General features: G+C 42.1%; 1 long non-coding RNA gene across 4 annotated transcripts in view; it reads right to left on the bottom strand.

Annotated features, from left to right (window-relative positions):
- The window catches only part of LOC112676608 (uncharacterized), a 132,245-nt gene that overhangs the window by 6,331 nt on the left and 98,315 nt on the right, over window positions 1-27,599 (bottom strand). For 3 of the 4 annotated variants that reach the window (XR_007406162.1, XR_007406165.1, XR_007406164.1), the window contains exon 5: window positions 5,361-5,500. The exons of the other annotated variant lie outside the window; for it this stretch is intronic. This is a non-coding gene — a long non-coding RNA (uncharacterized LOC112676608). The remainder of the gene's footprint in view (window positions 1-5,360; window positions 5,501-27,599) is intronic. 4 annotated transcript variants of the gene reach the window in all.

Here is a 27,599-nt window from a genome sequence, read left to right as displayed (position 1 = left end):
CTTGAGAAGAACAGTGGTCTTTGGTTGAGGAACATATCCAACTCAAGCCATCTTACAGTGCTGGATCCAGGGGATAAATGCTCTAGCCTCATCTTCTTCCTTCCCTCCAACCCCAACCAGGGCTTCCCATTGGCCAAACCCAACCAAAAGCCAGAAGGCAAGGGAGCCCATTGATCCTATCCATATACATCAGATTCCAGGGGCTGAGAATAGGGTGGGAAGGGTGGAGGGAGCTCTGGGGGGAAGCTGGGGAACATAAGATACCTGGGGCTGAGACACTATTTTAGAAAAAGGTAGCATGAGTACAGGCAATGGAGGTCCTGAGGAATAAGAAGTTCATAGAAAAGCAAAATTCCGGGATGCCTGGTTGACTCAGTGATTGAGCATCTGCCTTCAGTTCAGGTCATGATCCCGGGGTTCTGGGATCAAGTCCCACATTGGGTTCCTTGCAGGAAGTTTGCTTCTTCCTCTGCCTGTGTCTCTGCCTCTCTCTCTCTCTCTCTTTCTGTCTCTCATGAATAAATAAATAAATAAAATATTTTTTAAAAAGAAAAGAGAAATTCCTGATGCTTAAAGTTACCAACAACTGAAGAGGTGTGGCACAGAAGCCCACCATTCAAATGCTGGTAGGGAGAGTGTTGTAGGCAGAAGGAATGATGGAAAAAATGATGCAGAGGCCAGATTTCACCCTGCATGTAGAGGCAGCTGGAAGGACACCCATCTACTCAGGATGCAAACTGAGGATGTTTCCCCCCAGGTGATTTATTGAGAAATAATTTGTATATCAGAAAATTTACCCATTTAAAGTAAACAACTAAATATTTTTAGTGTATTTACACTGTTGTGCAACCACTATCACAATCTAATTTTAGAACTTCTCTGTCAACCCAAAAAAGAAACCCTGTCCCTATTTGTAGTTCTCATTCCCACCCCCAGGCCCAGGCTACCACTCATCCACTCTGTCTCTATAAATTTGCCTTTTCTTGACATTCATATAAATGGAACCATGCAATATGCAGTCTTTTGCATCTAGCTTCTTTCATTTAACATAACAACTCTCAGGTTCCTCTATGTTGTAGCATTCAATCATGTCTCATGCCTTTTTATTACCCAACAGCATTCGATTGCATAACAAAACCACATCTGGTTTCTTTGTCCACCAGCTGATGGACTTTTGAGTTGCTTTCATTTATTGACTACTGCAAACATTCTTGTACAAGTTGTATGTGGATACATGTTTCATTTTTCTTGGGCCAATACATGAGCAGAATTGCTGGGTCACATGATGAAGTCTATGTTTAACATTCTGAGAACCCACCAAACTATTTTCCAAAGTGGCTAAACCACCGACTCTCTTTTTGAAAAGAATTCATCAGTGTCCACAGCTGATTGGACCAAATGGGAGCATGTGACCTCAATGGAACCAATCAGTATTTCCTTCTAGAGGTCTTGGTATTGGGGCACAGAGGTGCAGATATGTTGTTCGGCTCTGCAGTACACATGAACTGGAATTGCCATGTCTGGTCTATTTGCAAGGAAAGAGAAAACTGAGAAAAGAGAAGAGTTGACTTACAGAAAGAAAAACCAAGATGAGAAGCCACATAAATTGGAAGAGATGGACAAAGTCATCTTGGGTCCTGGATTTGGGGGTCTTGGTTCCAGGCCTTTGTGAGGTCTGGCATGGCCCATGCTTTCTTCCACATACTTCAGTGGCCTCCAAAACACTTCCTTTTTTGAATGATTTATGATAAACTTTCATTCCCAAGAACTAAAAGCTCCCTGACTAACTCAACACATTATGGCTGGAGCAATGCATGGGGAGAAGAACAAAACAGCCTCATCTCTTAAACCAAAGGGAGAAAAAAGGGGGAAAAAATAAAAAGAAAAAAAGAAGAAAAGTATATATATATATATATATATATATATATATATATATATATATAGCACTATACAAGCATGACATGTCCTGGCCTTTGAGTAGCACACAGTAGGGTCATAAAGTTTTAGCAAACTGTTACAGAAGGGACAAAGAAGAACATGGAGTAGAAGATTCATTTTCTTTTTTAATAAAAACTCTTTTTTAAATGTTGTTCAAGGAAGTCATTTTACAATTTAATAAAAAAATAAAATAAAAACATAGTGAAAAACTGCCAAGATTATGGAGTTAGGACTCATAATGGTGCTGAAAGAGCCTGAAACAAAAGACACCCCTTAAGTACCAAGCATTATAATTATATGCTACTTAAAGAACCACAGTCAATTCTCCTGCTGACTAATCTTGATTATCTGTCAAGAACCGGAGTCAGAGAAGTCATACAAGTGTTGGGCAGATTGTCTAATTCTGGGGCCGGGCTTGCGGCTTCCTCTCCTCCATTCCCTTGGAGGAATGTCTGTGTGACAACAGAACTTCATCACAAATCTTGGCTCTCTCTAACCTTGCCTGGGAGGGAATGGGAAAACAACAAAAGAAAAAAATAGTCCCCAGGAAAGTAACAACTGAAAAATCATAGGGAAGGAAATCCCATAGATAAGCTTCTTCATTCAAGGATCAACAGGTTTCTTGTTTTCTCTCCCAGTTGGATGTGGACTATGTTGGGCTCCTGTAGTGTTGCATTCACACCTTCCTAGAGCAGTGTCACACACATAGTAGGCATTTGATTGCCATTGCTGAATGAATGAATGAATGAACGAATGAAGCCAATTAGAGTATCCTTGATTTCAGTATCTCTAGGTGGATGTCAACTCTGACATCATGACTGGAGGCTGAATATAAGAAAACTATCTTAGGCCATCAACTATGGACTCTGGCAAAATGTGCAACAGTTGAGCGAAACCTCCCACATGAGATGGGAGCTCTTAGCAATTGTGGCAAAGCCCAAATGTTTTACTGAGGTTATGTAGAGATCTTCCTTCTCCCAGTAGTCATGAAATGAGGACTTGGTAAGTCAGACCAGAGGTGAGTAAGAAGTGGTATCTGCTCTTCAGCAGAAAGGACAGAACTGTAAAATGGTCTTTGGTCAGGTGTGGCTACTCCAGTTCATGTACTCTGCAGTACCTCACTACACTCTCACCCAGTCTTGTTGGAGGCAGGCTGCATTTGTAATTTTAAATGTTCTACTAGTCCCATTTTTTAAAAAGTAAAAAGTAACGGGTGAAGCTAATTTTAATAATATTTGATTTAACCTAATATGTTTAAAATATCGTTTCATGGGGCATCTGTGTGGCTCAGTTGGTGAAGCCATCACGTGGTCAGCATCCAACTCTTGATTTTGGATCAGGTCATGATCTCAGGGTCGTGAGACTGAGACCCACATCGGGTTCCATGCTTGGCAAGGAGTCTGCTTAAGATTCTCTCTCCTTCTGCCACTCCCTCTTTCTCTCTCTCTCTCAAATAAATAAATAAATCTTTTAAAAGTATATCATTTCATCACACAGTCAGCATAAACATGATCAATGAGATATTTTATATTCTTTTCTCACCCTTAAGCCTTCATGAGCATGTGTATTTTAAACTAACAGTATAGCTTACCTGGACGCTAAATTTGCATTGAAAATTCTTGATCTTATATTTAGAATTCATACACTTACAGTTAAAAAAGGTAGATTCACCAGCTAAAGTTGTGCCAAACATACTTCAAAGCCTTCTAATAGATAGTCAGTTTTTAATGTGAATTTAATCAACATCAAATAAAACTGAAAATTCAGTTCTGTAGTTGCACTAGCCAGTCGTCAGGTGCCCAATAGTCCCACAGGCTTGTGACTACCATATGGAACAGTACAGATATAGGACATTCTAATTACTGCAAAAGTTCTATTGAACAAAGTATTACTCTCAGTGTTCTAGGAGATCTCTAAAGGTAGAAGACAGGCATGTGTTTTGCCCTCTATCATATCCCTTTGAGCAAGGATTAATACATCAGCAATGTCAGCAAGTGATTGCCTGGGAGTTCTTGGTATTGCCTTGTTTGTTTCTAAACCATCATAAATGGCAATGGATGAATGGAAAATGAATGGATGGCAGTGTTGTCACATGACAGAGGTTGGAGGGTTTAGAGAAAACTTCACTGAAGAAGGTACATTTATGATAGGTCTTGACAGGTGAATAGGAGTCCTCCAGGCAAAGAGTAAGGTAAAAGATAGAGGAAGAGACTGGTGCATAGGTTCCAGGTTATAAATGGATCTAATGTTATGAGTATGATTTTTTGTTCATTTGTTTTGCCCCATCAAGGTGAAACCAAACTTTTTCTATGCTCCTTAGAGCTGTGCATCCTTGGGAAAGACACCTAATCTCTCTTAGTCTTGGTTTCCTCCTCTGTAAAATGGGAGTACTAATTTCAAAAGGTTGTTTTGAGGACTAATGAGATGCAGAGTGTTTCCCACCATGCCTGGTAAATAATAAATAGTCAATATCTGTTAAATGTCAGCCATTCCTATGTCCAGTGTTTGTTAAAAACATTTACCAAAGTAGATTGTGGCCAGACACAGGATGCTAGGTGTCTCTTCCAAAATCTCTTCTCTTTCTCAGGGCCAGCACCTTGACCTTAAGTGGGGTGGTTATATCTCAGCTAAAAGCTACCTCTTACCAAGAGAAGCCACAGGACTAAGCTTAGGTCCATAAAGTTTCAATAGAAATGCTGTGGGTTATTTCCAGGAAATTTTTCTTGGAGGGAAGGGGTTTCTCTTCTGCCTCCCTCTTCCCTGAGCACAGGTGATGTGCTAATATGGGCAGAGGAGGAAATCAGAAGGCACCTGAGTTCTGGATGAGTGAGCAACTCTAAGTGAGAGAAGCCAGAGATCACATTTCTAATCTGCTCTGACCCCAGGACCTGTCTGTCGAGGACCATCTCTTGGGAGTAGCTCTATATGGAGCAAAGTTTGGGGATCATATTTTAGGTGCCCCCAAGGGAACAGTGAGATGGCTAATGGCTAAGCTATAGGTGGACAGACAGGGCCATCTGTAACAGGGGGTGACGTTTCTCAGGCTTTGAGATCTCACATTGATGGAAGAGTGGGGTTTCGTGAGGTTGGTAGTGTGTGAGGTCAAGGGGACAATTGGTGGCTTGCTGGCTAACAGCACTGGCTTTGCCAGATGCTGTGGGGCTGTGACTTACCCACCATCCCTACAGCTGCATGTTATTGTGATCCTTCTGATTATCAACTGACATTAAAAGCTCAAGAATGCTGCCTTGTCTCTCAAATCTACTGTGGCTTCTCATAAACTATTGTTTGTTGTGGCTGAAATATGTCATGATAGCATCTTTTCAGCTTGTATTTTTGGAGCAGCTGTTTGATGTTTGTAAAAGTGCATTTCCTTGTTTGTTTCTAAACCATCATAAATGGCAATGAAGTCAATAACTTACTCCTTGCAATCCTTCAAAGAAACCCAAATGTGGCCTTGCCCATCCTTTTGTCTACTGAAACTTGATACTTTAAGCCAAATTCCTTGGAATTCTTCACAGAAGGGAAAGTAGCTTTGAGTCCCCAACTAGGTTGTGGTATCCTGCACGAAAGAAACAAAGTCAGCGTCCTTCCAGAGACTCACCATACATCAGCATTATTGTATTCCAGCACAGAAGCCAAGTGATTCTATATTACTATAGTTGTTTCTTTATTTTTGGAGCACTGGCCAGAAACCGAGTCCTTCTCCTGCTCTCTAGGTATGGATTTCACAAGAAATGAAGTGGGTTCATTAGGCTCCGGAAGTGAGCATTCAGGTTATCAGATCTTGTATACACAGGAGGTTAGTAATACATCGGAATTACTTTTGTTGATTATGGATATTACCATGATTTTCCAATAACTAAAAACTGTATTTTCTTCATGCTTAGCATAGCTTTATACTCACTGGAAACTTCGTATGAGCTTGATGCTAAGCCCTTTACTTGGATCATTTCAAACTTCTCCATCATCCTAGGAGGCAGGGATTGTTACTACTGCATCTCACAGAAGAGGAAAATGAGGATCAGAGAAGTCAAGCAACTGTTCAAGGCACACACAGCTGAGAGGAGTGTCAAACCCAAGCTTGCTAGATTCTCAGGGTCACGAGCTGAACACGTTATGCTGTGATTTCTGCATGACATTTAGCTACCAGGCAACCAGGTAATGAATCTCTTCTTCATTAACCACTGTATTGTTGAATACTACCCCATGGGTGAGGCAGTTAGGAAGGTATTTTTTCCACCATGCTTTCAAGCAACATATCCTCAGAATTTGTTTTTCTCATCCTTAAAATGGGGTCCTGATTTCAATGGCTTGTTGTGAGCATTAACAAGGCAATAAAAGCAGAGGATTCAAAGAGATGGGGGTAAGGGCTGAAGCTCAGCTCAGGGGATTTGAAGTGGTGGTTTTTTTCCCTCATCCAAGCTAGTTCTTTCAATTTGCATGTGATTTGAATTCAAGTGGGGGAAAAATACATTTTCAAAATGGAACCCAAGGCTGCTTGACTCAATACTTTTCACATGATTCCAGGCCACCCCAAATGAGATCAGCGGTCCTCAGTAACTCACAATGAATTCTGTTAACTGTGCACATGTCCAAAAAAATAAAAAATACAACTCACAAATTGTGTGAGCCCAGATGCTCCCAGTTCCCAACACCAGTGACACCTATGAGGAAATTCCAAAGAAGGTCTCTAGGCATAGCTGCAGCCTCTCATGTGGGGACTCCTCTTGTGGATAAGGACCGATGCTGAACCATTGCTTATTCTCCAGGAAGCACTTTGGCTTCCCACGTCGTGGGAGATATTGGCCAAGGATTGTTTATGTGTTTTGATTTTTGCACTCTTTCCAAGTTGAGGGCATCTGTGGAGTGTTGTCCTGATTGCAAATATAGACACTGTTTAGTTTGCTGGTGTGTGTTTTGCTCCATCTAGAAGACCCACCAAAGAGAACAAAGGTCATCTAGAGGAAAGAGAAGATTCTCCAACAGAAAATAAAATGGGAAGAAAAAAAATCAGGAGTGGGACGCCGGGTGGCTCAGCGGTTGAGCATCTGCCTTTGGCTCAAGGCATGATCCTGGGGTCTGGGATCGAGTCCCACATCGGGCTCCCCACAGGGAGCCTGATTCTCCCTCTGCCTGTGCCTCTGCCTCTCTCTCTCATGAATAAATAAATAAATCCTAAAAAAAAAAAAAAAAAAAAAAACCTTTAAAAAAAATCAGGAGCGATGTGACACCTACAGGGATGTGCTCTGCACACCACCAAAGGCCACGTGTACCTCACTGGGTGGCAGGAGCTTGTGGAACAGTGAGAAAGAACACAGAGTAGGGCACCTGGGTAGCTCAGTGGTTGAGAGTCTACCTTTGGCCCAGGGAGTGACCCTGGGGTCCTGGGATAGAGTCCAACATCAGTCTCATCAGTCTCAAAGCACAGGGAACCGGCTTCTCCCTCTGCCTATGTCTCTGCTTCTCTGTGTGTCTCTCATGAATAAATAAATAAAATCTTTTAAAAGAAAAAATGAACACAGAGTAAAATCAGAATGACCTATGCCAAAATCCTGGCTCTGCTCTCATTAGCTAGGTGACCTTGAGCTAGTTACTTCACCTTTCTGAGTGTCAGGGGCCTTTTCTGCAAATTTAGGAAGAGGGTGGTAAATAATAGTTATAGCTGATATGTGTTGAATGTTTACCATGTGCCATTAGCTCAATTAATTATCACAAGAAATCTTTGAGCTGTCATCCCCATTTTACAGAAAACCAAGGCTCAGAAGTGAAACCATCTGCCCAAAGTCACAGAGTAAACGGTAGAACCAGGAAAGTATCTCCGTGCCTTCTGGCTCTGGAAAACAGGTTCCTAATTGTGGAGTTAACACAGAGAGTTGGTATGACAATTCAGTGAGAGGATTCAAGACAAGAGCCACCTCCTAACAGAATTAGTCACCAAAGACATGGGTAACAAAACCAAAAATATACAAGTGGAATTACATCAAATTGTAGAGCTTCTACACGGGAAAAGGAACAATCAACAAAACAAAAAGTCAACCTATGGAATAGGGGGAAACATTTGCAAACCATATATCTGATGAAGGACTGATATCCAAAATCTAGGTAAACTTCTAAATAGACATTCTAAAAGAACGTCTACTAAAAGAGACACATAAATGGCCAAGAGATACAGGAAAACATGCTCAACATTACTATTCATTAGGGAAATGCAAATCAAAATCACAAGAAGATGCCACCTCACATCTGGTAGAAAGACTATTATCAAAAAACAAATGACAATAATAACAAATGTTGGCCAGGATATAGAAAAAAGTGACTTCTTGTGCTTAGTTAGTGTTAGTTAGTAAATTAGTTCAGCCACTATGGAAAACACTATGGGGGCTCCTCAAATAATTAAAAACAAAAGTGCCATATGGTCCAGTCATTCCACTTCTGGATATACATCCAAAGGAACTGGAATCAGGGTCTCTAAGAGATATCCGCCTTCCCATGTTCTTGACAGCATCACTCACAATAGCCAAGACATGGCAGTAATCTAAATGTCCACGGATGGTTTGATGGATAAAGAAAATGTAGCATATATATATAAAATGGAATATCACTCAGCCTTTAAAAAAGAAGAGAATCCTGCCATTTGCAACAACATGGACAAATCTGGAAGACATAATGCTAAGTGAAATAAGCTAGCCACAGAAAAACAAATACAATATGATATGACTTATATGAGGAATCTAAAACAGTCAAAATCAGAACCAGAGAGTAGAATGGTGGTGGTTCCCAAGCACTGGGTAGAGAAAGAAACAGGAAAGTGTTGGTCAAAGGCACAAAGTTTCAGTTCTGCAGGATGAATAAATCTCAGACATCTAAAGCACGGTTCCTATAGTTAACAATTCTGTATTGTATACTTAAAAATTTGCTGAGAGTAGACCTTGTGTTCAATTATTATTCCCCTATCAATAATGAGTGAATGAATGAGGCAGGGAAGGGGGCTTTTATAATGATGGATAGGTTTATGATACAGACATAGGGATGGTTTCACAGGTGTATGCTTATCTCCAATTCCATCAGTTTGTATACACTATGTATGTACAGCTTTTTGTGTATCAATCACTTCAGTAAAGTTGTTTGGAAAAAAAAATATTCCAACTATTTATACCCCAATCAAAAGTACTAGCTCCCAGGCATGACATATTTAATTAAAACAGATTAATGGATATACAGGTAGATTCATTAAAACACACACACACACACACACATACACACACTACACATACACACACACAAAGGAATGTCCTCTTCCACAGCTACAGGAAAGAGAAAGGTGAGCAGCAAGGAATTTTCAGATAATGAGAGCTCACCACTACAATGAGGCCATTGATAGGTAGCGTTGAAAGGTCCAAGGAGGGGAGAGATTTGATGGAAATGTGATAGATGTGGGAAAAGACCAATAAAGCCTCTATTCTTTCTGAGACCTTGGCCACCGAGGCATCAGGATGTGACATGGGAACATCAGCTCCCAGTGGGCCATGAGGTCAAGACTGTCAGAAATAACCCATGGCCTATATGAATAGATACATGGAGAACCTGCCATGTTAGACTATGGCAATGAACAACTATAAAGTGTCAAGTAGACATTTGGAGCTGAGCTTTGGAATTGATCTTTCTTTTTTTCTTTTTAAGATTTTATTTATTTATTTGAGACAGAGGGAGAGAGCAGGGGGGAGGGGCAGACTCCCCACTGAGCAGGAAGCCTGGACATAGGGCTCAATCCCAGGACCCCAGGATCATGACCTGAGCCAAAGTCAGACACTTAATGGACTGAGCCACCCAGGCACCCCTGAAATTGATCCTTTTTATTCCATATTCCCAGAAGACATTTCCTCTTGCAGCCATGTGGGTGCAACTCCATTCATTGAACCACTACCATTTCAGAGTTCTGACTAGGGGCTACGAGGAGCAGGTGTGTGATTGCCACCACCATGGGCCTTGGACTACAAATGAAGACGATGTAGAACCCATTTGGCAGAACTCAAAATAACAGCTAAATGAAGATAAATTATGAAGTATATGAATGACAAAACATTATCTACACATAAACGTTATGAAAAATGAAAAAGCATTTAACCGAAGTTCTGACTATCTAGAACCTTCAATTAACTGGAATTCTTCTCTTCTGAAAAATGGATCTGAAAAATAAATGAAGCTGGATTTCAGAAATTTAGTCCAAAGGGGAGCTCAGAGCATATTTGGCTTAATATCCAATGCCTTCTGCAACACTTGCATGCACATTCCCGAGACTGAGTCCTATGGAGACAGAGGCCACATGTTTCTATCCACTGCTGCATGCTCAATACCTAGCTGAGTGCAGAGTACTTCATAGGAGGATAGTAAATATTACAGAATAAATGCTGACACCCCACTCCCTACTATCTCCCAGGTACTTAATCATCAAAGAAAGATTTCCATATGATCATCATTGGCCAAGGCAAGAAAAGAGATGCAAGTATTTTAGAAAGATTTTCAGAAATGAGGTATGGTAGATTAAAGATGGCCATAAATTCTTGCTACCCCTCCCACTGAAAGAAGGAAAACTAATTCCCTTCCTTGGAATCTGTACTGACTCTAATGAACTTTTTGACCAACGGAATATGGCAAAAAGGACATTCAGAAACTTCTGAGGCTAGGCCGTAGACCACTTGGTTTTGCCTGGGCCTCCTGGAACATTCTTTCTTTGATTTTTTGGATGCCATGGAAAAAGTTCAGTGCTTGAGAAATGCCACTTGTAGGCATCCTGGCAATGGCCCTAGCTGAGCCAATCTTCCAGCCAGGCCCAGGCCTCCAAGGCACCAGAGTAGTGAGTAAAACCATTCTGGACCCCCTAAACCAGATGTCAGGACACTTTCTCTATAAAATGTCAGATAGCAAATATGTGTGGCTTTGCACATCATAGAGTCTCTGTTGCAACTAATCAACACTACTGCTACAGCATGAAACAACCATAGACAGTATGTAAAAGAAAGGGTATGGCTGGGTGCCAATAAAATGTTATTTACAAAAATAGGTGCCAGGTTGGATGTGGCTTGCAGGCCATAGCTTTCTGACCTCTGCTGTAGACCAGCCCAAGTGACTCTGATAATGCCACATGAAACAGAAGAATCTCCTGGCTGAGCCCTGCCCAAATTCCTAACCAGCAAAATTGTTCAAAAAAATAAAACAGACTTTAAATCACTAAGTTTTCGGCACTTTGTTATGTAGCCACAGATAAGTAGAAAAAATAGGAGGGCAAGGAGCAGGAAGGAGTCCAGGATAATTCTCGACTCGGTTTCCACAAGCACTCCAGTTGCTGTGCATGACAACAGAAGAATAGAAAGTAAAGGCCTTATCACCCAGAACTGAACTCTGCTACCCAGAAGAGGAGTAGAGGAGGGGGCCGTGGTTACAGGACATCCTTGAGGCAAGATTCCACAGGGCACTGTTCACTGTATTCCAGTGGAGCCCAACCAGGGGCTTGAACCCACCACAACCATGAGATCAAGACCTGAGCTGAGATCAAGAATAGGACACTTAACCTACTAAGCCACCCAGGTGCCCCTTGAGCAAACTTTGAACCTCTCTTAAGCTTTCATTCCTCCTTTTAATGGAACTTAGTTTCTAGGGTATATATGAGGAGTAAATATGGCCATATAAGTAAAATTTTGGCATATAATAAGTCTTCAATAAACATAGCTTTACTATAGATGTGTCTAAATGCCTGTGTACATGCACACACATGCACACACATACATGCATATTTATCAGTAAAGAGGAAACCTACAGGTGCCATAAAAAGTGAATGACTCATGGAGTCACATGCAGTGGGCGTCCTTTCCAAAACACATTCATAAAAGTCAGCCAGTATGTATGGAGCGTCACTCAAAAGCTGTGAGGCACTTTAACACATTATCTGATGTCAATATGTTTAAGAATCACCTTGGGGTCCTTCCTGAAATGCATATCCCTCCTCTCCTCCCTCACAAGAGATTCCGATTCGGCAGATCTGGGCTGAGGTCCAGGGATCCAAGCAAGCTGTTAACAAGCACCCCGGGCTTTGCTGAACCCAAAAGTCATCTGGTCCCACTTTGAGAAACTGCTTTCTGTAAGCTTCTCATGACACCATGAACCAGCTCAGGGAGGGGAGATGGCTGGCCCAAGGTCGCCCAGCTGGACGACAGCAGAGGCTTGACACAATGTCTGCCCACAAAGCAGGTATGCTGGCTGTTGCTATGCCTTTCTGTGTCCCCAGGCTCCTAGCAGAAGAGTCTGTCATGGAGCAGCTGTTCTGTGACTGTGGCTTGAGAAGAAGTGAACCAATGTGAACAAATGTCCCAGTCAAAAAGGGATTGGGAGTCTTCCAACCCAATCATCCTATTGTACAGATGGACAAACCAAGGTTACCATGGTGGGAAACCATGGCCCCTGCTCACACAGAGAATGAAGTCTGCATCCTTAGCACCCGCCTCCCCACCCCACCCCTTCCCAGACTTTGCTAAGGAAACCTGCCCATTTGGTCTGGTCAGTGGTAAACTGAAGCAGAGAGTGATCAAATCCCAGCTAGTTCCCATTACGCTATAAATCTCGGCATGATGCTCAATGTGGTAGGGAAGCAGAATCACCAAAATCATTGTGAAATCAGTTCGTCCTTGGTCTGGCAAAATTGCTCTCAACCTGTCACCTGCAATTCCATGTTATGGCCCTGAGATCAGTCTAAACAAGCCTTTCTGTAATTAAAAAAAAAAAAAAAATATATATATATATATATATATATATATATATATACACACATGCCATAGCTAATGTCCCCGGCTCCCTTTACTGAAGGGAGCAGCTGCCAGGTGGGATAACAGAATGCCAGACGCGCGAGATGCCTAAGGCCGGCAGCACAATGTGTGATCACAAGGTCCATTCATTTTATTTGGACAACACTTCTTAGCAACAGGGAATTAAAGATTAGAGTCTGCATCCTCTAGACTTTTCTGGACAATGCACAATACAGCCCTTACTACACAAAAGGGTTGTTTCCGAGTCCAGCTACACACACACACACACACACACACACACACACCAGAAGTTTATGTTAGGTGTGGGATTCTTCTATCAAGCATGTCTATTTAAGTCCAGCTACTGTGTAACACTGGAAAGATAGAGAAAAGCACTCAGCCTCCATCTCCTAATCCCTTAAATGGAAAAAAAAAATACTTATCTACTTTACCAGGTTTCAGGAAGAGTCAGGAAATACAAGGATTTTACCAGATTTCGGGCACATAGTAGACACTAAATAAACTAGCTGTTCAGAGTAACAATAGGGACAGAGAGCCTGATTTTGAGGAGCTCAGCATCAGGAATCACACCAGTTGGATTTGTAATCACACCTCTTAGGTTTACTGGCTTGAGAACTTTGGGGAAATGACTTAGCCTCCACGTACCCCAATTTCATCAAATGTAAAATGCAGGGGGCAGTAATAATAGTACCTACCTCCTAGAATGGGGAGGTTGAAAGGAATAATCCATGTAAAGTGCCGGGGCTGGAGTACGTGCTCAATAAATGTTAACATGTGATTCATCGTGTCACTAACCTAGAAACCGAATTTCTGATTTAGTTGCTTTTTGAACAACAAACCTCAGGTCTATAGATTCTCCAGTGGATTTTCCATCTGGCTGGGTTCGAGGCAGCCAACTCAGGTCATTTTGCAAAATCTTAAAAAAAAAATCTTAGAAAAGAAAAAGAAAATGACTTTTCCAAGGCCAACCAGAGTCACAGACAGGACTCCAACCCAGGCTTCTAATTCTCTACACTCTACCTCGTATTTTTTCCTCAGGCTGGCTTTGTCCTTAGAACAAACGTGAAAAATCTCAGCTCTTTCTGGTCCCAGAAAACCAATGGACACCCTGCAAGAGATCAGCTGGGCCTCCATCCGTCATCACTTCACCATTTTTCCCCTCACGCACTGCCCTGCCCTTTTTCTGGCCCAAGCAGAATTCAGAAAATAGCTAAAACCAAATTGAGAAATAGAAGTGGGTTTTTTTTTCACATTGATAGAAGCAACCATTAAAACTATTAAGCAGACCATTAACACTGCAGTGGCTGGGAGCTTTATTTTAGTTTAGCTTAGTTTTGAATACTGGAATGGCTTTAATATCTCTGATTGCAAATACTGATCTGGGACATACCCTGGTAGTTAACTCTGCGTCTCCTGCTACAGCAGCTCCGGTCAGTGGCTACTAGGATAGTAATGGCTGAGCACCACTCCGTTCTGTCGAAATCTTTAATCTCAAAAAAGCCACAAGACAAGGGTTCTTTTCTCCCTTTTTGCATGAGATGACCCAGGATTTGTGAGCAAATGGGATTAATGTTTCAAAGCTTTAGGAGCTATTTGGATAAGTACGCCTGATAGTCTAGATTCTAGGGGCTCAGGAGACAGAGTTGATGTGTATATACTTTACAGGGTAGACTTGGTTACGGCCTTCATAATGGAGGTCCCAATCACGGCAGGAAATAAGATTGTATACAGAAACGCTGAGATGGGAAGGGTATCTGGTGACAGGCATTTCTCCAAGCAGGGCTGGCAGCCTAGCAGATTGGCTGAGAGGGAGAACAGCTAAAAGTGCAGAGTGAGAGCATGACCTTCCCTGTGTCTGTTGGTTGACCTCCCTTAACACTTTGGTAATGAAGTGACACTACAGATAGTCAGTAGGTGTTTAGTAAAGTTCAACTCCTATCTGTGTCCAGCCAATAGGGACTTTCCAGTTCCTAAGATGGGGGCAGAGGAAAGCTGATGCCGACCTTCCACACAAGTCTGGAGAGGTGGAACAATTCTCACTCAAACACAGAGGCCGTTTCAGAATCTAAAGTGCAGTGGAAGCAGTGTTTGGAGGGAGGGCTGGGTGAGCCAAACCCAAGTTCTCATTCCATTTTGGAGCCAGACTCAGAGAGGGCACCCATGGCACCAGTAGATAAGACTAAAGAAGCCAAAGGAGAAGAGGTAGGCTGGAGTGGGATTCTGATTGGCCAGGCTTGGGTCATGGGACCACTCTGTGCCCCGGGGCGATTTACATACAAAGACTATGGAGTTTCTACATTAGTCACATTCTCAAGAGAAGCGAAACCAATGGAATATATTGATAAAGAGATTAATAATGAGATTTATTATAAGGAATCAGCTCACATAATAGGAAGGTGGACAAATCCCAATAGCTACAGGGTGAGTTGGCAAGCTGGAGAGACCCAGGAGATCTGCCAGTGTAGTTACAGTCTGAGTCCAAAGACCTAAGAATGAGATGGTGTTGTTCTCATTGGAAGATGGGCAAGCTCAACACCCAGCAAGAGCTGATGTTTCAGTTTGAGACCAAAGACAAGAAAAAAGCTAATGTCCCAGTTCAAAGGTATTCAGGCAAGAAGAATTTTCTGGGGGTTGGAGGGAAAAGAGGAATCCACCTGTATGTTTTATCCAGGCCTTCAACTGATTGGAGGAGGACCACCCACATTCAAGAGGGCAATCTGCTTTACTGAGTCTACCCATTTATTTTTTTAAGATTTTATTTATTTATTTATTTGAGAAAGAGACAACATGAGATGGGGCAGGGTGAGAATGAGAAGCAGACTCCCCACTGAGCAGGAAGCCCAATGCAGGGCTTGATCCCAGGACTCCAGGATCACGACCTGAGCTGAAGACAGACACTTAACTGACTGAGCCACCCAGGAACCCCTCAGTCTACCAATTTAGTCTATCAATGAATCTCATCCCAAAACATCCTCACAGCAACATACATGATAAAATATTTGATCAGTTATCTGGGCACACCATGGCCAGTCAAGTCGACATATAAAATGAACCATCACATTTCCTAGAAAGACACTGTATCTGTCAGGATTTGACAAGAGATACACAGCCAGTAAGAGATATATATTCAGGGATTTGTGGCAAGGAATTGGCTTACATGGCTGTGAGTGCTGGCTAGGCAACTCTGAAATCTAGGGGGCAGGCCATCAGGAAGGGTAGACTGGAAATCTTGAGCATTAACTATAGCTGCTGTCTACAGGCAGAGTTTCTTCTCCATCACAATAGTCTCAATTCTGTCCTTAAGACCTTCTGTCTGATTAAATCAGCCTCCCAGATTACCTAAGATAATATCCCTTACTTAAAGTCAACTGATTATGGACTTTAATCACAGCTACAAAATATCTTCATGGCAACCTTCAGATCAGCATTTAATGGAATCCCTGGCCTCTCCAGCCTAGCCAAGCTGACACAGAAAATTGACCACCACCCAGGCTGTATTTTTTAGAAGGACAGAATCCAAGAGTCAAAACATTTGATGCCCAGGGAATAGGAAGGCAGAGAAAGTGGAGAAAGTAAAGAGAGAGAGAGAGAGAGAGAGAGAGAAATGAACTAAAAGCAGCTGTAGAATGGATCCACAGGTAGGTGTCACCTGTCTGCTCATGATAAGGAATCACCTTGTCACCTCTTCAGTGACTATAAAGGGCCATTGTCAGCTTTGTGACTGTTATGGGTGCTACTCAGTAGAACCTGGGACTCCTCCCCTCCGTCCCTGCTGTAATTGCTTCAGTCTACCCCAGAGCTTACCTGAAGCTTCAGTAACAACCCCCTATACCTGGCTTCCTACCCCAACCACTTCGTCTCTCTGTATGAGGCTGTTCTCTGGCTCAGAGTGTGCTCAGCCCAGGAAGGACATACAGGGAGTGCCAGGAAGTGGATTGCCCAGGAGCATCCTTCAGCTATGGATGGGTGGCGGAGCCACTGGATAAATAACTCAGCTTCCTCATCCCCAGTGGAAAAAGCCCAAGACTTCCACAATGCTGTCCAGGAGCTGGAAAGACTGGATCTGTCCCCCTGTCCTGTAGTGTATCCTTCCCTGCCTCCCTCCTTCACTCCCTCCCGACTCCCCTCCTGGGGTCACATCCCAAATAAATCCCATCAACCCCAATCCTTGCCTTGGGATTTACATTTTAGAGAACTCAAAGAAACTACCAAGGCCAGTCATTCAGAAACACAATTTAGACCACTGTATTCCTCTCCGTAAAAACCATCATCGTTCTCAGAACAAACAGATTCCCAATGGGAGTTCAGGGTTCCCCCAAGTTCCCCAGGTTCTGGATCCTACTGACTGCTTTAGCTTCATCTCCCACTCTCCTGCACATGTTGCTCTAGAGACAACTTTAAAATACCATGATAGGTCCTGTCTCTCAGCCTTAGACACAACATACCATCTGCTAAGAGCTACCTCCTGACCCCTTCACCCCAACAGCCCCATGTTGATCTAGTGAACTCATCACAGAGGATGAATTCAAAGATTTTCTTACCTTAAAACATCTTGTGAACACCAGCCGCCTCCGTGCCCTGCGAGTAGGGTTAAGTATTTGCTCCTCCACTTTACTCTGCACTCACCTTGATTAGAATACCTGCCAACACTCCAGTTTACTAAGTGTTGCCATGTACATCTCTCCCTTCAGACAAGACTCCCAAGAGCAATGATTGTGCCTTAATTCATCCTCGAGTCATAATACAATGACTAGCACATTACAGGCAATCACACAATGCTTGTTGAATGGATTAATAACAGGGTATTCTTACTAGCCCAGTAAGTGGCAACATCTATTTCCACCCCTCTGCCCACAGCTTGCTCCCTAATTAAGAAAAATAAAATTATTCCCAAAGGGCTCTGAATTTGATAGAATGTTGATATATTAAATGTGTGTTTATGAACCCCAACCATTGGCTATGATGGTCCAGGAGAAAACGGACCATGAACAATGCTTTGTAAATTGCTAAGTACCAAGAATATACTCAGAGTTGCTTTTGTTATAAATAATATCAACTATTGACAAACAGGAAAAATGAGAGGCTGTGTGCCTTGTCCAAGGCCATTTGGGAAGTATATAGTAAAGTCTGGATTCGAATGAAATCTCTGACTCTCTCCATGTTTTCTACATGTAAATGGTCATCGTCTTAGGGCACGAGAGCCTTGGAAACATGGCCGCAGATGTAGGAGTAGTAGACAAATCAAGGCTTCCCCAGAATTTGCTGATAGTTTAGAATTTAGTAAACCATGGGAGCAACTACAGTTTGAATGCCCTAGATCTGACCATTGCATGCATTATCTGTAAGCTTTATGACAATATTTTTTTTATAAATACTTCAACTCCAGTTTACAGATAAGCAATGGAAAGTCATAGGATTTAAGTCCCTCCTCTGTGAGGGGGTGGAGCTCACACAGAGTTCTTTACAAACTATAAATCTCCAGACCCCATCCCCTGAAAGTGTGCTGCGGGCACTTCTTCCCCAAAGAAACAAACAGATCAATAAAAGTGAAGCAGAGAGGGCTATTTTGTCCAATGTGAAGCATCGCAGAGAAGTCCACAGGATTCCTGTAAACCTGCATCCACTCTCCCAATGCTGACAAAGTTGCAATCGAGAAAGCAGAAAACTGTGACCTCGATTCCATGTGGCCCATAGACAGCCGAGAGGGAGAGTCACAGGAGAAAAAATAAAGTCTGAGCCTACTTTAAGGTAAGGGTTTCAAAACCAGCTCTCTTGAGCTGGTGAAAGAAGTAATAGCAGCGCTTCACAAATGGCTACTTGACAGCTGTGAATTACGATGAATGTCTACATTCATAGACATGGAAAGATGTCCAGGGCATGGTAAAAAAAAAAAAAAAAAAAGCAGGTCCTGAAATACAGTGAAAGTTTGATCCTGTTTGCGTGTACAGTATGAACACACCACCATGCTTTTTATAGTATAGTGGTTTGCACTACAGGACAGCACAGTGCATATATAGCCATATATGTATAGGTGTAGGCATATGCAGTGTATATGCACACTATGAATCTACTATGATGCAGGTAGCGGTATACAGTATAGTATTTATTATGCACATATAGAAAGTATGAATATATTATGTGAGTACAGTACGATCCTATTTGTATATGTCACCGGAATATACATAAATAATATAGACGGATGTTCACCAAAATATTAACAAGGATGGTGGATTTTTGTCTCCCTTCCTTCCTTCCTTCCACAAATATTTATTGAGTTCCTACTTTGTACCAGACATCATCTTTCGTCCTTAAACCTGTTTTTAATTGCTTGAGAATTCTAAAAGCATGTATTTGTTGGAAGCTTGATTAACAGATAATTTGAAAATCAAATGGCCTCCTGTCAATATCCCCAGTCTCCAACCAATGGAGACGTTGGTGACATTTCTAGGCGACTCGGGAGAAGAAAGGCAAGGAGACGTAGAGACAGAGCACAGCCAAAGATAGAATCCCCTGCCCCCCACTCCCACCCCTCCACACACTAGGTTCTGTTTTTCTGTTGTTATTTTTTGGGTGGTTTTTTTTTTTTTTTTTTTTGGTCGGGGGTCACCATCTGTAGATTTGTTCTGCACAAAAATAAAGCCATCCATCTCCCTTATGGTGGTGTCATGTAAGCTCAGGAAAAACCACAGTGCTCAAGGGGGGCCCCGGGTGGGAAAAACACTTATCTGCCTCACCGGGTTCAGAGCTCCCCTGAAGGCATCCTTCCCTAGACTCAGGGGGTGGGTTTTGTTTATCCCCCTGGCACACAATGAAATGTCGGGAACACATGCTCAGGGTGAGGTGGGGCCCGATGAAGGTTAAAAATGGAACTGCGGCTTTGATCCCCAGCCAACACCAATGACGCTTGGGGTTGGGGCCAGAGTGAGACGTCATGCTCCCTCGCTGTCTCCACAGAAGGTGCAGACAGTCCCCTCCTGACTCCAAGAGCAGACAGGGCCTCAGACTGGAAAATGGACGAAAGACCCCAGGCAAGGAGTGAGGCGTGAGCAGGGAGGAGAAGCAGGCCTCCTATGGGCAGGCCAGGGGACTTTCTCTGCTTTTAATGGGGAGCTTCCATCAGGCCATCCATTATCTGATGGTGCCAGGACTTGAAAAATAACCCTTCCCAGTTCACTGGAAAGAGGATAAGGGTTAGCAGGCCTAGGCATCTAGTCTCCCTTCTGATTAATCTGTAGCTGCCAGTTTGTAATCATTTCCCTAGACTCTTTCCTGGTGGTGCTGAGAACTTCTGTTCATCCATGCATTCTTCACCCACTCAACAAATGTGTGCTGAGAGTCTGGTCTGTTCTCAAAGTGGGCTGGGTGCTGGAGATCCAACAGTGAAGAACACCCAGGCTTGAGCTCTGGTGTGAAAGACAGGCACGGAAAATTCAGTTACAACAGGAGAGGGTTAAGTGTTGTGAGGTGGGTGAGTATAGGGTACAGCAGACCACAATGAAGGAGGTCGCCAGGGCTTGGTGGGAAAGGGCAGGAGAGGAACTCTAGAGAAAGATGGTGGTATCTAAACCGAGGCCTGGGGAATAAAAGGAAGAGCTCACTGGATAAGCAAAGTAAGGGAAGGGTGGCCCAGGTGGAGGGAAAAGCATGTGCAAAAGTTCTAAAGAAAGACAAACTGTACACTGGAGGAAACAAAAGGTGGAAACACCGGTGTGACATGAGAAAAACAATTTTCTCTCCAAAGTGCAGAGTGTTTGCAATGAAATGAACTGGCCACCCCCATTATTGGCTACCTTTACTATCAAGCTGGCCAATTGCTTCCCGTGGGGTTGGTTGAAGAAATCATTGTTCCAATCGGAGTCAACACTTCTCCCAAGCATGCACTCTGAGCCTATAACTCTTAAGCACATGATCTCATTGCATCCTCATTAAAAAATTGAATAACCTGAAAGTCAAAGAGGTTCCTTAAGCCTATCAAGTCCATAGAGCAAGTAAGTATACATGGCAGGAGGGGGCAGGGTTTGAACCTGGAGCTTTGACTACCACTTATAGCACTCATTCCATCTTAGTAGAGATGGATTCCCTTATTAAGGTCTAGTTGTGAGTACTTCCTAGGTCAGAGAAGAAGACTTCCTCATCCTTCCACCTAAGCATCCATCCAAGCAGTCAACCATTGTGCATTCCTCGGGTGTCTACTCTGGCAGGTTCTTTACATTATCCTGTCTTGCAAACTGCCCCCATAATATTTTCACATGTGGACTGTAGGAGACTGTCTTAGTCTTCCAAAACATGATGGTACCTCAGAGATAGAACCATTTATGGGTTTTCTCTGCAGCTCTGCATAAGGTCATATTTCTAAGTTCACCCAGTTGCTTTAGCTAGAATTGTACATCAAAAACCATTAGAATATATCTTAACATCATACAATACTTTTTTTTTTTTAAATATTTTATTTATTTATTTAGGATAGTCACAGAGAGAGAGAGAGAGAGGCAGAGACACAGGCAGAGGGAGAAGCAGGCTCCATGCACCGGGAGCCTGACGTGGGATTCGATCCCGGGTCTCCAGGATCGCGCCCTGGGCCAAAGGCAGGCGCCAAACCGCTGCGCCACCCAGGGATCCCCGTCATACAATACTTAAAGGTCTAAGGCATCAACAGGAAATCTCAGGAGTAGAAATGAACTTCAAGATTACTCAGTTCAACCTTCTGGTTTCACAAATTATAAAAATAAGGTATAAAAAGAAGCCAGCTTTCCCAAAAGCACATGAATATTTGATACAAATATTTGCTTACACGATACTTGGGATAAATTTTATCATAGCTTACTAATTCCTGGGAATTCTTTTTTCTTTGTGTGGCTATTCAAATTCTTATTTTAGAGAATGAGGAACTAAGGTAAGTCCCTTTATTTTCCTTTTTGATAACAATATAATGAGTCTGCATCCTTTCTCATTGTAAGTCCTTAGAGATGTGAGAGGATTGCACAGTTTCTAATAGCTCTTAAACTCCTACCAAAAAAAAGGGTATCTCATATGCTATATTAGATATACCATTATATTGATATGGTATATAGATATACCATATAATACCATTATATTACCATTTTGTGAAGGTCTGAGATACTGAGTTGAAGAAAGGACACATGCCTCCCTCTGTCACTAATACATATAAAATGAAGGATAGATCTAGACTCAACAACATATCATGATGGAAAGCAGACTTCAAAGAAAATTTATTATCAAAGATTTGATTTGAGTGTGAAAATATGGTGGATGATCCAGAACTAGCAGGGTTTATCATCCTCATGGTCATGGAATCTTCTGGGTTAGAGAAAATTAAGTCTTCACATAGTACCATTTAAGCTAGCAGAATGGAGAAAGAGGACGTGGTACAGGGGAATGCAAAGGTCACTTCATATGGGACATTCCATTCATCCTCAAACTTAATACCTCCTCTTATAAGTTCTCTTCCCACTCTATGCCTTTCTTCATTAGACTCATATTTATGAAATAGTCTGGGTGTCTGTCCTCCCCATTGGTTGATCAACTCCCTGAGAAGCCACACCTGTCTGGTTTGCACTCATTCATCTACTGCCTGTCACAATGTCTAATTTGTTGTAGGTGTTCAATAAATACTTGTAGTGTGATATACCACATACTGATTACGATTACTCATAAGAGCATCACCAAGGAGGATTCTAGAATTTTCTTCTCCATAATTTTAATGCCAATCTTTTGTTAATCATTAATTTTTTTAAAAACTTGATCATGTTCTTCATAATTAATATTGTTTGCTTGCTCTAAATAAAACTAGTTCTCATTTATCTGGGGGCTGATGGAAGGTAAGCAGATAAATAAGGCCAGGCACAATTTCTTCACACCCTAAAATTCTGGTACAGGTGAAAGAGAAACAATGTCTCCTCATTCAGTCTGTGAAATTGGCTGGGTAGTCAGTAAATCTCTCTGTTGTGTGAAGCCCATTTTCTCAGAAGCTACAGGCAGAAAAATGAAATCATGGAAGCTTCTAGAAACAGGTATCCTAAAACCTCAAATCTCTAAGACTAAGTGTTCACAAAAGACATCTGGAAAAAAGTCTAAAAAAAAAAAAAAGAAAGAAAGAAAGAAAGAAAGAAAGAAAGAAAGAAAAACACGGCCACACCCTGTCAGACAAGAGACAGGTTTTGAACAAACAGGGTCAGGAACTCCGATGGAGTTGCCATCCAAAGAGTGACGGAACACGACTTTCTTTGTCTCCCAGTGACAGGTGATACCATCCCACAGGCGCCTTCCCAGCAAGGGGCACAAGCATCAGAGTCATCCCTCTGTGGCTAAGCCACCGTCAGCCTTTTAAAGAAGACACAACTTTAACACCCAAGGAATTTGGCTTTAGGGAGAAATCACATCTCCTTTCTGTTGTGGGAGCTGGGTGGCACGGCACCATGCCAAGGGTGACATGTGAGAAAAAGGAAAATGGGAGGAAAATACTGGAGGGATTACCAAAGAGAAAGATTCCCAGCCAAATTAGGGAGACAGGGCATCATTGGTCTTTTGGATGTTCCCTGGCTGAGTAAATTTGGGCTTTGTACATTCTGGAGCTCTCTGTCAGTTGAGGTGTTTTGTTGGTCTGCACAGACAAAATAAAGCAAACAAAGCAAACAAGCCTGTTTTGGGGGGGCCGGAGGGGGGCAGCCTACTGGATTCACTTAACCAGGCTGCTCCCCAAGCAGAGCCGCACCCTGAAAATCCATCCTGGGTTTTCATGCGCCACCACCTTTGTTTGTTTTTTTTCACGTTCCTTCCTGGGAAGACTGAATTCTCTGGTTGCCCCACAGAGCATGGCATCCACTCCCTAACACTTTCTGGTCATGCTGCATGTTAGGCAAGAACATCATCATCTCCTAGTTTGTTTTATTTTATTTATTTATTTATTTATTTATTTATTTATTTATTATTTATTTATTATTTTTAATTTTTTACATTTGTTTTTATTGAAGTTCAATTTGCCAACATATAGTATAACACCCAGTGCTCATCCCATCAAGTGCCCTCCTCAGTGCCCGTCACCCTCTTACCCTATCCCCCAACCAACCCCCCTTTCCTTCTACAACCCTTTGTTTATTTCCCTGAGCTAGGAGCCTCTCATGGTTTGTCTTCCTCTCTAATTTTTCCTACTCAGTTCCCCTCTTTTCATCTGTTAAAGTCTCATGTCTGTAGCATGGAGATGTGAATCACAGGATTATTTTAAAGATTTAATGAAATAAACCATGTAAAGGGTCTGATATCAAGGAAGCAAATATTAGTTTCCTTCTTTCTTCTGTTCCCCTCCCTAAATCCAAATACCCCTTATTATTAACTGCCTGGGACAAGTTGGTGAAGATCATTGTGATGAGCTGCATCTAAAAGACGAGAGAATTTGTTTTTTCTCCATGCAGTAGGAGAATACCACAGATCTGGGACCCCAGAGTATAATTATAATTACCATTCTTGCATTACTTTGGGTGTATTTTCTTGCTGTCAATAATTAAAGCAATAATAGCAATGCTATCCCACCTTTGAGAAGCTGCTGTATTTGAAAATCACTTCTGAACTCTCTGGAGACATTTACAGAAAGTCTAAGAATTCTTGATTCTAAAAGAGGGTTGAAAAAGAGGGGCAGAAATAGAAATTTCTACTTTATAGAAAGTTTTCAGTTTTGTATAACTGGCATAAAATTGGGTGATAATAGTAATAAAAGTAGAAATAACCAAAGTAATAATGACTCCCATTTCTTAAATACTAAGTAGATGCTAAGGATTCTACTAAACACTTGATATATATTATCTCATGGAATCCTCAATGCAAGCCTCTGAGAAAGGTACTGTTATTAATGTATTTTACTAAAGAGGAAGGTATACTTTGAAGAAGTGTCTACCCCTAACTCAGATGCTGGTAGGTGATGATCTAGATCCTTCCCACTCCAGACCCTGAGCTCTTATCCTAGGGTTTCAGATTTCCTGGGAGGCTGCCTTTATTTTTTTTTTCCTTTTGAAACTTCTGTTACAGATGTCTGTCTTGGGGTGCCTGGGTGGCTCAGTTGGTTGAGCATCTGACTCTTGATTTCAGCTCAGGTCATGATCAAGCATGAAGCTTAAGATTCTCTCTCCCTCTGCCCTTCCCCACCGACCCTGCTTGTGCTTGCTCTCTAAAAAAAAAAAAAAAAAAAAAAAATCAAATCTCTGTCTCATTCTGTCTATGACATTCTGTGTCAATGTGTCTCTGAATCTTCTTGGCTTTCCCTGCGACACACACACACACACACACACACACACACACACTGCACTGACCCACACTCTGCCTGGCACACTTGTCCTCTGCATTTTTATAACTCTAATTTTCAGGTCAACCCTGATAAAGTAAAGTAGGTGATAACTAAAATTTCTGAAGTTTCTATTAAACATTCCATATTTGAAATCTTTATAGTATAATTCTTGGACCAAACCTTTGAAAGCTCTATACATTCTATGGGTCAGCTTTTCAGACTAGTGTCTGAAATCATTCAGATATTTTTTGGAATCATTCTCTTAAACCTTAGTTACAGGTATTTGTTTTTTTCTAAGAACCAGAAGATCCAAGTTCTAGCTCCAGCTCTGGTAGTAACGAGCTTGGAAGTTCTCACCCCCTCCCTGGGACTCAGTTTTGCCATCTATACAATGGGAGACCTGCATCCACTTGCCCTCCCCTTCCTGCCCAAGGTTCTTCTCCAGAACCCTAGATCTTTACTGAATACAGTCTGAAAATCATGAGACTTACAGGACACCTGGGTAGCTCAGTCAGTTGAGCATCCAACTCTTGATTTTGGCTCAGGTCATCATCTCAGGGTCGTGAGATCAAGCTCCGTGTTAGGCTCTGCATTGGCCCAGCGTGGAGCCTGCTTAAGATTCTCTCTCTCCCTCTGCCCCTCCCCACTGCTCACATGCTCTCTCAAAAAAAAATATTTTTTTAATTAAAAAAAATAAAAATCATTAGATCATGAGACTAATAAATCCTTCAACTGCTTTCTGGTTCTGCAATTCTACAATGCTGTGACTTTATATAAAATGAATAGTAATAACAATAATATTGGATATGGAAAATCTGATGCAAAAAGAAACGGTCATAGCACATAGTCCAAAACCAAAGATAAATGACACCTTGGGTATTCATTTCTGTATTATCTGTGCTAAAATGCCTCTTGGCAGACATGGATAATTAAGGGTTTTGTGGCGCGGTTTTGGTGAACCTTCAGTAATTTGTACTTTTGAATCCATAAACTCAACTGTGGAAACATCCCAGATCCCAGTCATCTGACTCCACCTCAGAATTACTGTCAGGAACTGGTGTCATAAATTAATGGTTGGAGCATTAAGAAATAGGCCTTATTGCACAACACCAGTATATTATATCCATCAAATATTATTTATCGGATCATAGTTGCTGGTGCCCTCCAGAGTCTGATCATCAATAGCTAGCTTAATCCATTTGGGGAGACAACATCTGAATTAGTTCTCCCTGATTTCATTATGTGCCAGTTTGCCTCCCAAATTCAACTAGTGCACTGGTATCTGACTCAAGAAGGTAAACAATTTTATGAAAGCTCGTATAATGAATGGATTTGTATTGGGCTAGACTTTGAGTAGCCTGTGGTGTCCAAAAGGATGAACCAAGTCAGGGAACCAGAAAACATGGTTCTGGTTCAGTCCCTTTGGGACTGGAGCACACTATCTTATCTCTGCTTTGGCTGAGACTGGGGAGAAACAATCTTCCACCAGAGCTGTTATGGAAAACTTGGTTGGTCCCAAGTCAACTTATGACTGCAGATAAGGTGAGGGAACTCCAACTTACGATCAAAATGGCAGCATTTAGAGTAATTAATCAATTGCACAACATATGCTGAAGGTAGTGCCTCAATGTGAAAACAGATGGACTAATGTGTATTGATCTCCGATGGTTTGTTGACACTCTTTGCAACAGAGGCAATAAAAGACATTGGGGGAGTGCTTTAAGTGAAGAGGGTTAAGCCATGGGGGATTGAAAATCTGGGGCAAGGACTCTTTTGGTGAACGCTGAGCTTCATTTAAGAATGTCACACTGAAGCCTTTTGAGCCAAGAGCTGGAATGAAGGGAAGATGGTGGAGAGAGTGGGGGTGGCCTATCTCCAATTCCACCTTACCAGTTTCTCTACTCTCATATATTTATTGGTATTTCTTCATGATCTCAGTTTCCCCAGCTCCTCCAACCTTTATGTAGATTAACAGCAGTAACACCACACAGGTCCCAAAGGCCCTACCCCTCTCCCAGCACAATGCAATTCTCCTTTCCTTAGGGACCTGTCTCCAACTTGTGTCTCAGTTGTGATGAGAGATAGCATAATCCAGGTGCCACAGGTTCTCTCCAGGAATTCCCTGTGCACTTTTACCATACCAAAAGGTATCGCCATCTCCCTCTTCCCTGATGTTCTGGAGCCCTTGATCTGCCAATATTAAGTAGAGGCTAAAGAAAAATGAGGAAACATGCCTTCCGCCCTCCTGTAGGTTACATCAGCAAACTGCCTTTTAGGCTGGCTGGCTTACAGATGGCAAGGGCCTACTGAGCCATCCAGGAGACAGCGAGTGTCACTGAATTAGCACTTCCTAACTAGTAGAAGGGGAATTTACAACAGTAGGAGCTTCAAGTAGTGATATATAACCAAACTTGTTATGGGTATTATTTTTGAAGACTTTTATTTATTTGTTCATGAGAGACACAGAGACAGAGGCAGAAACTGGCTCCCCATGGGGAGCCTGATGTGTGACTTGATCCCAAGACCCCGGGATCACAACCTGAGCC

The sequence above is a fragment of the Canis lupus genome, chromosome 26 (assembly GCF_003254725.2).
Source record: "Canis lupus dingo isolate Sandy chromosome 26, ASM325472v2, whole genome shotgun sequence".
Taxonomy (NCBI): Eukaryota; Metazoa; Chordata; class Mammalia; order Carnivora; family Canidae; genus Canis; species Canis lupus.
The sequence above is the reverse complement of the archived record's forward strand: the minus strand, read 5'-3'. Positions and strand labels throughout refer to the sequence as shown.